This window comes from Vigna angularis, chromosome 10 (genome assembly GCF_016808095.1).
Source record: "Vigna angularis cultivar LongXiaoDou No.4 chromosome 10, ASM1680809v1, whole genome shotgun sequence".
Taxonomy (NCBI): domain Eukaryota; kingdom Viridiplantae; phylum Streptophyta; class Magnoliopsida; order Fabales; family Fabaceae; genus Vigna; species Vigna angularis.
In genome coordinates this window covers 2,389,168-2,404,959 of record NC_068979.1, presented here as the reverse complement: position 1 = coordinate 2,404,959, position 15,792 = coordinate 2,389,168, and the positions used below count along the sequence as shown (strand labels likewise).

Below are 15,792 nucleotides of genomic sequence, written 5' to 3'. Positions count from 1 at the left end.
CAAAATATAAACCCTATCTTTAATCCTCTAAACCTCAAGATAATCTTAACCAATAATACCAATCCTCTGACCTTATCTGAACTTACTAACTTACTGCCTTCTGCATTCCATCATTCAATATCCACTTCTCTCTTGATCAAACTCAGCCGAACACTAAACATCTCACCATAAAACCATACCCAAAGAAAATTAACTTTATCACAACATACAACTTCATAACTCTAAACATCTCAACCAACCCAAACTTCTCTGATCATTCTCGATACCCTCTTTAGCAACTTATACTACAACCACCCTTTATCATCTGTTCTAAAACCTTTCTTCTCCTTAACATATAGTTGAGCCAACTTTGTCGTAGACATTCTCAAATCAATTGCTAATAAGTGAGCACTCTTGGTTAATCGGTCCACTATTACCCATATTGCGTCATGTTTTCGAATAGTGCGTGGCAAATGGTAACGAAGTCCATCGCGATGCTATCCCATTTCCACTCGGGAATCTCTAACGGTTGCAACAAACCTCCAGGTCTTTGATGTTCCACTTTTGCCTTTTGACAAGTCAAGCAAGAAGCCACAAACTGTGCCACGTCCCTCTGCATACCCGACCACCAGAAGGACTTCTTGAGATCTTGATACATCTTTGTCATGCCTGGATGCATGCTAAAACGACTTTTGTGACCCTCCTCAAGGGTTAACCTCTTCATTTCTGAATTGCTAGGGATACATACTCTGCCTTTGAACCTTAAGATATTATCAGTCCCCAATGCAAAATCTTTTCCTTGTTCCGTCCCAATCAAACTGGATGACGTTTGGAGCTCAACATCCTTCGACTGCTCTTCTTTAATACGCTTCAATAAGTCATTGGACACCACCAAATTACTGCATCTGATGCTGTCAGCTTCAAATTCTACCTGCAACCTCAAATCTCTGAAGCTTTTTACTAACTCAAGCTCTCTGATCATCAATGAGGAAATATGTACTGCCTTTCTTCTCAATGCATCCGCCACTACATTGGCTTTCCCGGGATGGTATAAAAGATCAAAGTCATAATCCTTAAGGAACTCCATCCATCTCCTTTGCCTCATGTTAAGCTCTTTCTGATCAAAGAGATATCTCAGGCTCTTATGATCACTAAACACCTGAAATTACGCACCATACAGGTAGTGTCTCCAAATCTTCAAAGCAAAAACTACAGCTGCCAACTCCAAGTCATGAGTGGGGTAATTCTTCTCATGAACCTTGAGTTGTCTTGATGCATACGCTACTACCTTCTTCTCCTGCATCAGTACACACCCTAATCCCTGATGAGAGGCATCACAGAAAACCTCAAAAAGTTTACTCGTGTCAGGGATAACCAAAACTGGTGCACTAGTCAATCTTTTCTTTTGCCCTTGGAAGCTAGTCTCACAACGGTCTGTCCAAACAAAAGGTTGATCCTTCCTAGTCAGTTGTGTCAACGGCGCCACAATCCGTGAAAAGCTTTCAATAAAACGCCGATAGTAGCCCGCTAGACCCACAAAGCTCCTGACTTCTGTAACAGTCTTAGGTCTCTCCCACTGAAGTACTGCTTGCACCTTAGTGGGATCAACAACAATTCCTCCAGCTGAAATCACATGCCCAAGAAAAGGAACTTCTTTCATCCAAAACTCACACTTGGACAGCTTGACATACAATCTTCTTTCTCTCAGCACTTCAAGTACTGCCCTAAGGTGATCTTCATGTTCTTCCCGAGTTTTAGAATAGACAAGTATGTCATCTATAAACACCACCACAAACTTGTCCAAGAAGGGTCTAAAAATTCGATTCATATAGTCCATGAAGATGGCTGGAGCATTAGTCACACCAAAAGGCATAACTACATACTCATAGTGGCCATACCTGGACCTGAATGCCGTCTTCTGCACATCATCGGCTTTCACTAAAATTTGATGGTAACCCGACCTCAAATCAATCTTGGAGAATACCGTAGCTCCGTGCAATTGATCTATCAGATCATCGATCCTCGGCAATGGATACTTGTTCTTGATCGTCAACTTATTCAGCTGTCGATAGTCAACGCACAACCTTGAGCTACTATCCTTCTTCTTTACTAGCAACACTGGCGCACCCCACGGCGAAGCACTTGGCCGGATAAACTGTTTCTCTAACAACTCTTCAATCTGCTTCTTCAACTCAGCCAGCTCAGCTGGAGCCATCCGATAAGGAGCCATGGATACTGGTCCTTCTCCAGCGACCAGATCAATAGAGAACTCCACTTCTCGCGGAGGAGGTAAACCAGGAACTTCTCCTGGGAAAACATCCATGAAGTCATTCACAACCAGAAGGTCTACACTCTGGTTCTCAAGAGCTGAAAAGTTTACATTGGGAGTCCCATCCTTATGGAACATGATTAGGAAACAACTGGCACCCTCATTACTCTTATTAAGACGTTTTCTGTTCTTAAAACTTCTAGTTAGATATACACCTTACTATATAGATTCGGGGGAAATGGTAAGTCATACCATTTACACTCAATTCTTCACAGAGAAGACATGGCAAACCCACAACACAAAGGTCATCCTAAGGACGAACTGCTCTGATACCATAAATGTGACATCCCAGTTATATACGTCATGCATATATAATAAAGACCTCATCATGCATAATATAGGAAAGCAGTCAAGAGTTAAATAAGGAATACAGTCATCCTCAGAATAGTGCGGAATTGACAACTGGAGTATTAGGATTCCTCTATGGGAATTACGGAGAATTTAAAACTTAAAATACACAAAACATCATTCCAAATAAAACGAGTTTACGAAATAAAAACTAGACATCTAAGCTGCAGCACTGCCGTCTCCATCAAGAGCTGCTCCCAAAGTTTCCTCCTCAACATCTGCTCCCATCCAAGTGGATGATCATCGCCAAAGAAACATACCCAAACAGCACATAACACAAACAATGCAAGGGTGAGCTAGATATAAAAAGCATGTTATACATACAGCACAGTTAATTTATGCAATCATTCGAACAATTAAAGCATACTCATTGATCCATATTTCACACACTCCCATGACATGTAAACATTCATCCAAACATGGTAAACTGACATCACAAGACTTTTTACTTTAAACCCCGACTTGTTGCTTTATTGACCGACTCGTTCGGACTAGAATGATTACCGCTATGGCGGGTCTTGCACTCGTGGTGGCTTTATGAAATTGGGCACTCCCGCCCTGGCACTACCGCCTAGTGAAACTTTAGGCACTACCGCCTGGTGGAACTTTAGGCACTACCGCCTGATGGAACTTTAGGCACTACCGCCTGATGAAACTTTAGGCACTACCGCCTGGTGGAACTTTAGGCACTACCGCCTGATGGAACTTTAGGCACTACCGCCTGATGGAACTTTAGGCACTACCGCCTGGTGGAACTTTAGGCACTACCGCCTGGTGGAACTTTAGGCACTACCGCCTGATGGAACTTTAGGCACTACCGCCTGATGGAACTTTAGGCACTACCGCCTGATGGAACTTTGGGCACTCCCGCCCGGCCACAATCACGAGGTTAATCCGTTATTACTCACCTTGGATCATATGGAAGCATCCAAGACTAGGACCTCCTGCTACTCCTCACCACATGTTCAATCCTCTCTACATGAGAAGAAGGACCATTGGAGATTCAGGATGACCCCCAAAACTGAGCTACCATGTAATTATTCTATACAACCCCAAAACACCACCATATATCCTCTCCTTGAGGATCATGGAATTACGTCCATGAATTATACTGTTACGTTAAACCTTATCCCAAGTTATGAATGACCAGCTACCTCCACGATATCACATTAAATCCAACGTATTTCATACATTCACATAAATCCCATCACAGTATATATTTTCCAAACATTTTGCACATAATTCAATTCAAGAGAAATGAACTTGAAACCCATTATTTTCATAACACTATTTGAACGAACGTTATCTGCCGAACGGTATTGAACGAACGCTATTTACCAACAGGCCGAACGCTATTTCACCGAACACACTTTTAGGCCGAACGCTGATATTGATACTTAGGACGAACGCTATTACCAGCAGGCCGAACGCTATTTAACCGATCACACCATAAGGCCGAACGCTGAGATTGATACTCAGGACGAACGCTATTAGATTCAAATAGGCCGAACGCTAAAATTGATTGAACACTATTCACCGAAAACAAATGCCGAACGCTACCATGCTAGTTGGACGAACGCTATGAGATTTAACACAGTTTGGACGAACGCTAGAATCGAACGCTAAATACAACTAGGCCGAACGTCATATTGGATTCAACACTATGTGGCCGAACGTTGATTCCTGAATACTATAAGAACGGACGTTATCAGATCCTAGGCCGAACGCTCATAATGACAGCAACACCAAGGCCGAACGCTCACATCACAACCATACCAATGCCGAACGACAAAGATTCAAACTTAGAATACTAAAAAGGACGAACGCTCACAAAACAAAGGACGAACGCTCACAAAACTATCTTGGATGAACGCTGCTTATGGAGAATTCTATCTGAACTTAACGTCATCAAAACCGAACGTTCGTTATGAACGATCACTAACTTAAAATAATTATATCCAGATCGAACGATCGCTTCCTGAACTACCAAGATAAGAACAAACGTCTAAAATTACTTATTCACCAAAACGAACGAACGCCATTTCCAAGTAAATGGCCGAACACCATTTGACCGAACGTCACTAAATAAACTGGACGAACGTTATCTCCAAATATCAGGCCGAACGTTCAAAATCTGACTTAAACCAGTACCTATCGTTCAACATCAGGACGGACACCATTTGGAGGATGAACGCCTGTGATCACTATTTCAACACGGCGGACGTTTTAAGATTCAAGAATTAAGCCGAACGCTACAGTTACCAATTTACTAACGAACGCTCAAGATTGAAACCTATGCATACCAATTTAACAACGAACGCTCAAAGCCCATTGTACGAACGTTCTAAAATCACTTTACTCAATTAAGACCGAATGCTAAAATAATCAAGGCCGAACGCTATACTTACAACCTATGGACGTTCGTCTTGAGACCAAGGCCGAACGTTCAAGAACGTCCCACTAAAATACTAAGTTTAGGACGAACGCTCACGACCACCGAATAATTTGGACGAACGACCAATTTCACTTGAACGAACGTTCAGTCATTTTGGACGAACGTCCAATTTGAAATCAAATTGGACGAACGGCGTTTCTGCAGAATTTCTGCAGATTTTCCAGAAAACCCAGAAACCAAGAACAACCCCAAATTTTTCATCCCCAACTTCCCAGATTTGCATTAAACATAGTATATATCAACAATCAAACAAAAGATCTAGCTCCCCTTACCTCTTGAAGACTTCCTTGAATCACTTCCAGAGAGTTTGATTTCCTTCAAACTCAAAAAGTTCTCCTCCTCTTCTTTTCCCCAACTTGCAGAACCAAACTTTGCTTGCAGCTTCAACTTCACCTCTCTCAGAAACTTGGCAGCAATGATTTCACTCCCTAAGTGCAGACCCATACCCCTTTTTATCTCCCACGAGCCTCCCAAACTCTTCCCTCTTCCCCTCTTCTTCTCTTTCCTTTTCTTGTTTTCTTTTGGTTTTGTTTTCAAAGGGGAAGCAACGTTCACTGCCCCTTTGTGGCAGCGCACGTCCCTTCCTCCCCGTTCTCTCTTTTTTTTTTTTTTTTTTTTTTTTTTTTTTTTTTTTAATTATGATTCCTTACAGTATTCAGCCTTTTGGTTTAAAATGTGAACTTTTAAAATAAAAAAAGTGATGATTAAAACGAAGTTAAAATAGTTTTAAATCAAATTCCAATATATTTACATATTTTTAATATTAAAAAAATTATTTTCGTACATTCTGATTTAAGGATTGAAAGTTATATTTTGTTTTACAAATTTATTGAAAGAATAATTACAAAACAAAGATTTTATATTACTTCAATAACCATAACATTGTTGATGCAATCAATAACCAACATATTTTAAATTATAATGCTGAATTTGGTTCTAGGTAAAATGTTTGGTGGATTACATTATAAACAACGACAAGGCCATTTTCTTTCCTGGCCTAACCTCAATAGTCCAAAAACATTAATGAGTTGCGATAACTAGTCTTCAAATACATCACAGAAAAAGTTAACCTGAAAGTTAATGATCAAGAGAATTTTAGGATTATTTCTATGGTAAAGGAAAGTATTTTGGTGGTTGAGTTTGTTTTCAACTAATACCAGACTTCATTAAAAAATATATTATAATACTAACTGTAACGTCCCAAAAATATACATCATGCATATATAATAAAGAGTCATCATACATAATATAAGAAAGCAGTCAAGAGTAATTTAAGGATTACAGTCATCCTTAGAATAGTGCGGAATTGACAACAAGAGTATTTAGAATTTCTCCATGAAAATCACAGAGAATTTAAAACTTAAAATACACACGAGTTATTCCAAACATTAAGAATTATGAAATAAGACTAGCTAATCTAGGCTGCAGCACTGCCGTCTTCATCAAGAGTTGCTTCCAAAGTATTCTCCTCGCCATCCGCTCCCATCCAAGTGGATGATCATCGCCAAAGAAACATTCCCAAACAACACACAACACAAACAATGCAAGGGTGAGCTAGATATAAAAAAACATGTTATACAATCCAACATGATATGCAAAAGTCACTCATACATGGTAAACTAACATCACAAGACTTGTTACATTAAACCCCGACTTGTTACTTTATAGACCGACTCGTCTGGACCAGAATGATTACCGAGCTATGGCGGGTTATGCACTCGTGGTGGCCTCTACTGCTTTGCAAAGCCATTGCCAATGGGTTCCACCCTACCACCCTCACGAGGTTAGTCCGTTTCGCGCCCTGGAGCATACTGGAAGTGTGACATCCCAAAAATACAGCATAAACCATAAAATCAGAAAATCACATTTAATAATATTTCAATACAGTTTTCCAACTAAAAACAAAACAACGCTCAAGGACGAACGTCCTTGAGTACAGTCTTACAATAATAACAAAACAGACGCGCAAAGCCGCACGTCTTCAGAGTTATAAATGAAAAAGCCGAACGTACATGAAACTTGACCGAACGGTTTACACGGCACAAATACCGAACGGTCTATCAGAATAAAATAACAAGACAAGATGGTCGAACGACCACTCTAATACAGGCTACATAACTGGCCGAGCGCCTCACTGCTCGGTCTTCACTTCGACATCAACCAGGTTCTCTTCATTCAGCGCCTCTTCCAATCGCTCGTCTCCCTCTGCTCACATCCACACGGATGATCATTGCAATGACAAGACGGACGTACAAGGACAATAGACAACACAAGGAAACGAAAGGGTAAGCTTACTTAATTTAACTCATGCATCAGTCATACAATTCATTACATAATTCATCACATATCAAGGCATTATAACGCATGCACAAAATAAGACTCGACACGACTGACCGTCCGGACTGTATGAAATCTGCGTAGTTACAGGCGTTCACGCACCCGGGTGGTGTGGTAACTGGCATTCTCATCAGCTGCCACCCGAGGTTAGTCCATTCCGTCCAAATTACTGTTATGTGACGGGGACCTCCTGCCATTCCCACGCATGGCATACCCCCTCTATGTGAGGACGAGTAGTCACGGAATATCAGGATCGAACAGCCAGCATTAACTTCCCACAGTCATACATTTACAAATTCTCAAATTCTCAATCAGGACGTTCAATATAAGATTAGGACGAACGTTTAGTTTAATATATGGACGAACGCTCGGTATAAGACCGAACGTTAATAGCTCATATTGGTAGAACTTGAAAAATAAACTAAGATACTTTTAAAGAAGTATTTACGAACGGTTAAGATAAACAGTTGCATATACACAGACAATTACAAAGAGACAGAAGTTTATCAAAAACATTAGCTTCAACAGTACTTGACCGAACGCTCAAATAGAACATTTTAGAGCGAGGACGCTCGTCCTCAACCACAAATTTACCCAAATGACCGAATCAACATTTCAAACATATTACTACGGAAAACCGAACGGTCAAGGAACGTCCAGTACGAACGTGAATTTCATGGGGAGTTCATTTACATTTTCAGTTCACTTCTCATCATAATTGCATAATTACGTTCGTTCTAATCACCCCAAAATCTCAGATTTCATACGACTAATATCATGCAATTTTCATACGTTTCATTTCACCAATAATAACGAACGTTCATACATTCAGAAAATCCAATATCATGCATTATATTCATACAATCAAATAACGAACGTTCACACACATCCAAAAAATACAATGTTAAGAACGATCGCTCAAACTCACTAATATTATAAGGCCGATCGTTAAAAATTTCAAATTATAATATCCAATTATGGCCGAACGCTCACAATCACAAATATCCATGAACGAACGCTTATGATCCAAACTAAGGAATCCAAATTAAAATCGAACACTCAGAAGCGAGAATACCTTATCAAAACCGAACGTTCAACAGAATAAGACCGAACGCTCAAAATTCCAAAACTTAAAACTATCAAGCCAAGACCGAACGCTCACAATTAGAATCAAGGAAAGACCGAACGCTCACAATCAGAATTAAACCAAAACCGAACGCTCACAATGAGAATTAAACTATGACTGAACGGTCAAAATCCAATCCTAAGAATACCAACTAACGGCCGAACGCTCACAATCACAATTAACCAAGGCCGAACGCTGACTAATACACCGAAACCGAACGTTTAGAGATCCAGACTTAATAGTATCAACTTAAGGTCGAACGATCAAGATTAAACTTAAGAATCCATTAAGGACGAACGACTGCAATTTCTATTACCATATACCGAACGCTCAAGATTACTTAAATATCAATTTAGGGACGAACGCCTAAAATTACTAATTCCTGTATACAGTTGGGACGAACGTCTAATATATCACTGCAAACGAACGAACGCTCGTTAACACAAAACCGAACGCTCATGCTATTTTGGCCGACCACTAATTTGTCGAGCCATTTGGACGAACGTCCAATTTGGCTCACCAAATTGGACGAACGCGCGATCTGCAGAATCGCACCAGATTTCCGGAGAGAAACCAGAAACCCCATTTTCATCCCCTTCTTCCCAGATTTGCTTCAACAACAATATTCTACCATCACTCATACAGATTCATACACAACAAAGTCACTCTAAGTACGAAATTTGTTCATCAACGACACTATATTATAGATTTCAGTACACACATACATGGTTCATAAAATCCAGAAAAAAGGATCTAGCTCCCCTTACCTCTTGAAGACCTCCTTGAATCTTGAATCTCTCTCCCAAGGTCTCCTTGAAATTCCAGAGCTCTCCTCTCACTCTTCAGATTTTTGCAGCAAAACTCCAATTCTTCTTTTCCCGAAATTGCAGCAAGCCTCTCCCTTCTCCAGATGTAGCATCCAACCCCTTCAATCCACGATTTCTACCTTTAAGAAGGAAGAAATGGTGCTCCCCATAGCCACTCCTCAGTGCTATGCCCACCAACAAAGGAGATGATGGTGTCTTTGGTGGCTGGAGCACTTTCAAAGTGGGAAGACCCCACCATCCACCAGCTGCTGTTGCCACTTGAAGCGCCCCCCACCACTACACGAACGTGCAGCCAGCCGCCCACTTCCATCGTGCAGCCGCCCCCTTCCACTTCCAGGAACGTGCCTCCCTTCCTCACCACTTCTCTGTTAGGTAGCCGCCCCTCCCACTTTCAAAAGAAAGTGGGACGTGCGGTCTTTACATTCTCCCCAACAACAAAAATTTTCGTCCTCGAAAATTAGGCTTTATCAGAACAAGTGTGGGTAGGTTTCTCTCATCTCGTCCTCTAACTCCCAGGTAGAGTCGCCCGTTCCACTGTTCCAGATAACTTTGACAAGTCTGACAGTTCTTCCTCTAAGTTGTTTGTTTTGACTCTCCTCAATCTTTATTGGTTGCACTTCAATTGACAAATCTTCTCTGACTTGCACATCGTCAACTTCAAGCACATGAGAAGGATCAGACATGTATTTTCTCAGTTGAGATACATGGAACACTGGATGCAAGTTTGCCAACCGAGGTGGCATGGTTATCTCATAAGCTACGGGTCCTACACGTCGTAGAATCTGGTAAGGACCAAGATATCTAGGAGATAGTTTCCTAGCACGAATGGCTCTTCCTACACCGGTAGTAGGAGTCACTCGTAGGAACACATGATCCCCAACTGCAAATTCTAACGGCTTGCGCCTCCGATCAGCATAGGACTTCTGTCTATTCTGAGACGCCCGCATCCTTTCTTGTATAAGCTTCACCTTCTCTGTAGTCTGCTGAACTATTTCTGGTCCCGTCAAAACTGCTTCTCCATCCTGAAACCAACAAAGAGGTGTTCTACAGCGCCTCCCATACAACGCTTCAAACGGTGCCATGCCGATACTAGTCTGATAGCTGTTGTTGTAAGTGAACTCAACTAGTGGCAATATCTCATCCCATACCCCTAGGTGATCCAAAATGCAAGTCCGCAACAAATCTTCAAGCGATTGGATTGTCCGCTCAGACTGTCCATCCGTTTGGGGATGATAAGCCGAGCTCATCTGAAGTCTGCTTCCCATCTCACTCTGAAGAGTTTGCCAAAACCTGGATGTGAACCTTGGGTCTCTATCTGATACAATACTCGAAGGTACCCCATGTAACCTCACTATTTCCTTAACATACAGTTGTGCCAACTTCGCCATAGACATCCTCAAATCGATTGCCAAGAAGTGGGCACTCTTGGTCAATCGGTCCACTATTACCCATATTGCATCATGTCTTCGAACAGTGCGTGGCAAATGGGTAACAAAGTCCATAACGATGCTATCCCATTTCCATTCTGGAATTTCCAATGGCTGCAACAAACCTCCTGGTCTCTGATGCTCTATTTTAGCTTTCTGACAAGTTAAACAAGAGACAACAAACTGAGCTACATCTCTTTTCATACCGGACCACCAAAAAGACTCCTTGAGGTCTTGATACATTTTAGTCATGCCAGGATGCATGCTAAAACGGCTTTTATGACCTTCCTCAAGGATTAACCTCTTCATTTCTGAATTGCTAGGGATACAGACTCTGCCTTTGAACCTTAAGATACCATCAGCCCCCAAGGCAAAATCCTTTCCCTGCTCAGTCCCAATCAAACTGGATGACGTTTGGAGCTCAACATCCTTCGACTGCTCTTCTTTAACACGCTTCAACAAGTCATTGGACACCACCAAATTACTGCATCTGATGCTGTCAGCTTCAAATTCTACCTGCAACCTCAAATCTCTGAAGCTTTCTACCAACTCTAACTCTCTGACCATTAAGGCTGAAATATGCACTGACTTCCTGCTCAATGCATCTACCACCACATTAGCCTTCCCAGGGTGATAAAGGAGATCAAATTCAAAATCTTTAAGAAACTCCATCCATCGCCTTTGCCTCATATTAAGCTCCTTCTGATCAAAGAGGTATTTCAGGCTCTTATGATCACTGAACACCTGAAATTGCGCGCCATACAGATAGTGTCTCCAAATCTTCAAAGCAAATACCACAGGTGCCAACTCCAAGTCATGAGTGGGATAATTCTTCTCATGAACCTTGAGTTGTCTTGATGCATATGCCACTACCTTCTTCTCCTGCATCAGTACGCACCCTAATCCCTGATGAGAGGCATCACAAAAAACCTCAAAAGGTTTATCTGTGTCAGGGATAACCAAAACTGGTGCACTAGTCAATCTGTTCTTTAGCTCTTGGAAGCTAGTCTCACAATAGTCTGTCCAAACAAAAGGTTGATCCTTCCTAGTCAGTTTTGTTAACGGCGCCACAATCCGGGAAAAGCTCTCAATAAAACGACGATAGTAGCCCGCTAGACCCACAAAGCTCCTGATTTCTGTAACAGTCTTAGGTCTCTCCCACTGAAGTACTGCTTGCACCTTAGCGGGATCGACAACAATTCCTCTAGCTGAAATCACATGCCCAAGAAAAGGAACCTCTTCCATCCAAAACTCACACTTGGATAGCTTGGCATACAATCTTCTTTCCCTCAACACTTCAAGCACTGCCCTAAGGTGATCTTCATGTTCTTCCCGAGTTTTAGAATAGACAAGTGTCGCAACCGGAATCGCGACGGGACAACGATCCGAAAAAGAAAACGCAGGGGTTTGAAAAAAAGATTTTTTGGGAGTCGCCACCATAGTTTATTCTGGAAAACTACGGAAAAACCATAAAATGATAAGGCATAAGAGGACGCTCGTCCAACGAAGCGAACGCTCGTCCATAACCGCTCGTCCACAAATCACATACACAGTCAGAAAAAACGTTAGATTTATAACGGCGTTAAGTGGGTAGGATTCAATTGATACAAATTTCAAAACATAGGTATCAAATGCCTACATTTTTAAAACCGGGTACTAAACAGCAAATTACCTCGGAACATGGGGACTAAGTAGGTAATTAAGCCTTAAATTTAAAATAATGTTAGAATCTTGAGTTTACCCTAAACCCATAAAAACGTATGAATACATTCTTATTAGCAGTAATATAAGTAAATAAAAATAGACTAAAGTTGGTAATATATACCATACATCACTTAAGACAAATACATTACTATACCATATAAATGTACAAAATACAATATAGCAACAATGTAAAAGCATTTTAAATTTAAAATAATGTTAGAATCTTGAGTTTACCCTAAACCCATAAAAACGTATGAATACATTCTTATTAGCAGTAATATAAGTAAATAAAAATAGACTAAAGTTGGTAATATATACCATACATCACTTAAGACAAATAGATTACTATACCATATAAATGTACAAAATACAATATAGCAACAATGTAAAAGCATTTTAAATTTAAAATAATGTTAGAATCTTGAGTTTACAATATATCCTGTAAATAATATTTTCTCCACGCACTAAACATTCAATGACTTGAGACACATGATGACCAAAGACTCGTGTTTAGAAAGTCCAGACGAGAGACAGATCAAACATGTGCAAGTTCAAACTTATGAGAAAACTAATGGGTCATAGGAAAGATGGAAAGAAGGGTACAAGCAAGAGGAAAGGGAAATTGGCACTCGAATAAAGGAAAGAGAGTGAAGATAGTTCAGAGTTCTCAAGTAGAGGAGGAGGAGGAGGAAATGGTAAAAGTCAAGGAAAGACACTTTTAATAAGAAAAAAAAATACACTGTTACAACTGTGTCGGGCCATTTTGCTTCTGAGTGTTGGCATGCAAAAGGGAAATAGACCAAAAACAAATGTGGCTCGAGATTCTGATTAGGATCCAGTATTGTTGGCGGTGACTGATCTCCCTATTTTGGTATTTTAATACTGGTTGTTAAAACTATATGACTGAGTAAAGAGAGGTGCTGAATGAATTTGACGTTAGCAAAATAATTAAGATTAGAATTGCATACATTAGCACTCTGTTAGCAGAAGGAATGGGAAATACTGTGATTAAGAGAAAGGATGGGAAGGCAGCACATATACAAATGATAAACTGATTCTTTAGACCAACTTGTAAAGAATACGACTTCTTAAGTCAACATAAAAGCAGTTGAATTATGCTGTCTGAGTGTCTGAATTTGTAAAACTGAGAAATGAAATACGAATTGTTTCCTTTTGAGAACTTGGATTAAGGGAGAGTATTCTGGTTAACACAAGCGTGTGGTAATTAACAGCTTTGTTCTGTTCTGTTTCTGCAGTAACTACTTTCCATTACAGATATTTACACAGACCCTTGGTCAGACTGTACATTCAAATATTTTTCCTACTGCCTTAGTTTTGAGTTGAAGGTGTTCGATATTGGTCCACTTATGCCTCTTTCTTTAATTTCTCTAGTATATGTATACATGCGAGAACATAGCTAAGTGGAGAAAAGAAATAAGAGACAAAAAAAATGTGAAAAAGAAAACTGTAAGAAGAAAAGTAGTGCAGAAAGAACATCTGTCTACAAGAATTCAGAAATATAAAGGTAAAGGAAGTTGCAAAGGGTTCCTGAGTGTGTAGGGAGAGTGTCTAGTTTTAGTCTAAAAATTGACGTATACTAGACGCATTCAGAAAACCTAACCATCAGTTCGCAAATTAATCGAATTCTCGTGCTCACCGTACCTAAGAAAGTGAATTCATCCAAAACAATTGCACAGATAAAAAGTTTCATTTGAGATTTAAACAAGAAATATAAGATAAAATGTTTAAAGAGTAGCGAATATGAGGCTTGAAGAAAACAGAGAAAGCATGAAAACGACGACGCAGTACCGAGTGAGTGGCTAGGCAGAGGGAGGCGGAGGAGCAGAAGAAGCGTCAGCAGGAATAACGAGAGTCCAATCCGGAGGAAGAGGAGGCATAACATCGTACACAGTTGGCTTGCGGTTTATATCTCATGGCTGCGTCTTCCGTGGCCGAGTCTTCATGTGATGCGCAGTCGCTTTCTTCTGCGGTCGAGACGAACACACTATCGTCAATACTCCGTCACTTCTCTTTCCAATTCCCAGTGCTTGTGGTGGCGCCATCACCACTCCACACCCAAACATGCTTGACAACGACGACATCCTTCTCTCTTCTCGCTTTTCTCATTTCTCTTCTGTTGTTTCTCAAACACTCATCTCTTACCGGTTTATCCCTCTCAGATATTTTTCCAAAACTTCCCAATTTACCCTTCGTATTTTGGTTCGGAGGTACAAGGCCCAAAGGTTATTTGCTTTTTCCCTCTTCGACAGTTTCCTCCTCCATCCATTAAATTTTGGTTTAATCCTTTTTGACGTCCCTATTTGTGTAGGAATGTCTCAGATAGGTCCTCTTTTTCTAAAGTGTATCAAAATGGTCCTTAATTTTGAAAGTTTATATCAATTGAGTCCTTTCCGTTAAGTTGGCTGGACGGCGTTAAAAAAATTGATGAGTGGGATGTTGAGATGACGAACGAACGCTCGTCCACCAGCGAACGAACGCTCGTCCACCAGCGAACGAACACTCGTCGACCTCTTACCGCTGGACGACCGTTCGTTCCACACTGGACGACCGTTCGTTCGGTGGTCGCCGAGCGTTCGTTTGCTGGTGGACGAGCGTTCGTTCGCTGGTGGACGAGCGTTCGTTCGTCATCTCAGCATCTCATTCATCAATTTTTTTAACGCCTTCCACCCAACTTAACGGGAAGGACTCAATTGATCTCAATTATCAAAATTAAGGACCATTTTGATACACTTTAGAAAACGAGGACCTATCTGAGACATTCCTACACAAATAGGGACGTCAAAAAGGATTAAACCTTAAATTTTTCCTTACACTACATTATTCTGGAAAGTTTTGAAGAGTGTAAAAAGAAAATTGACAGGGTACAGAAAGAAACATCCTCCCTCTTCACGAACTTTACTGGGCCTGGTCTTTTCTTTCTATACCTTTTGGGCTTCCCCTTTTGCAGACACCTTTGCTGAAATTAATCCATGATTCGATAACAGTACAGAAGCATGAACCATCTAATCTCTAAATTTATAATGATGAATTAAATTTGTTTTTTACACTGATAGACAAGAAAAATTATTTCCAAAATACTAATTAATATTAATGTGGTCTCTTTGAAATTAATTTAATCATTTCTTATTAACTAGCATTATTAAATAATGCCAAAAGGTACTGAAATAAAAATCTCATTTTACTTTCTCTATTTCTTTCTTCTTATTCGTCCATTAGTTATGTATTATCTCATAATTTAT

General features: G+C 40.4%; 1 long non-coding RNA gene across 1 annotated transcript; it reads right to left on the bottom strand.

The window, feature by feature from the left end:
• Positions 1–6,954: 6,954 nt before the first annotated feature.
• On the bottom strand, positions 6,955–14,775 carry LOC128194266 (uncharacterized). Its single transcript, XR_008245646.1, has 2 exons — positions 14,342–14,775; positions 6,955–7,316 (listed from the first exon to the last, which is right to left on the bottom strand). It is a non-coding gene; the product is annotated as an uncharacterized LOC128194266 (long non-coding RNA).
• Between the last annotated feature and the right edge of the window lie 1,017 nt (positions 14,776–15,792).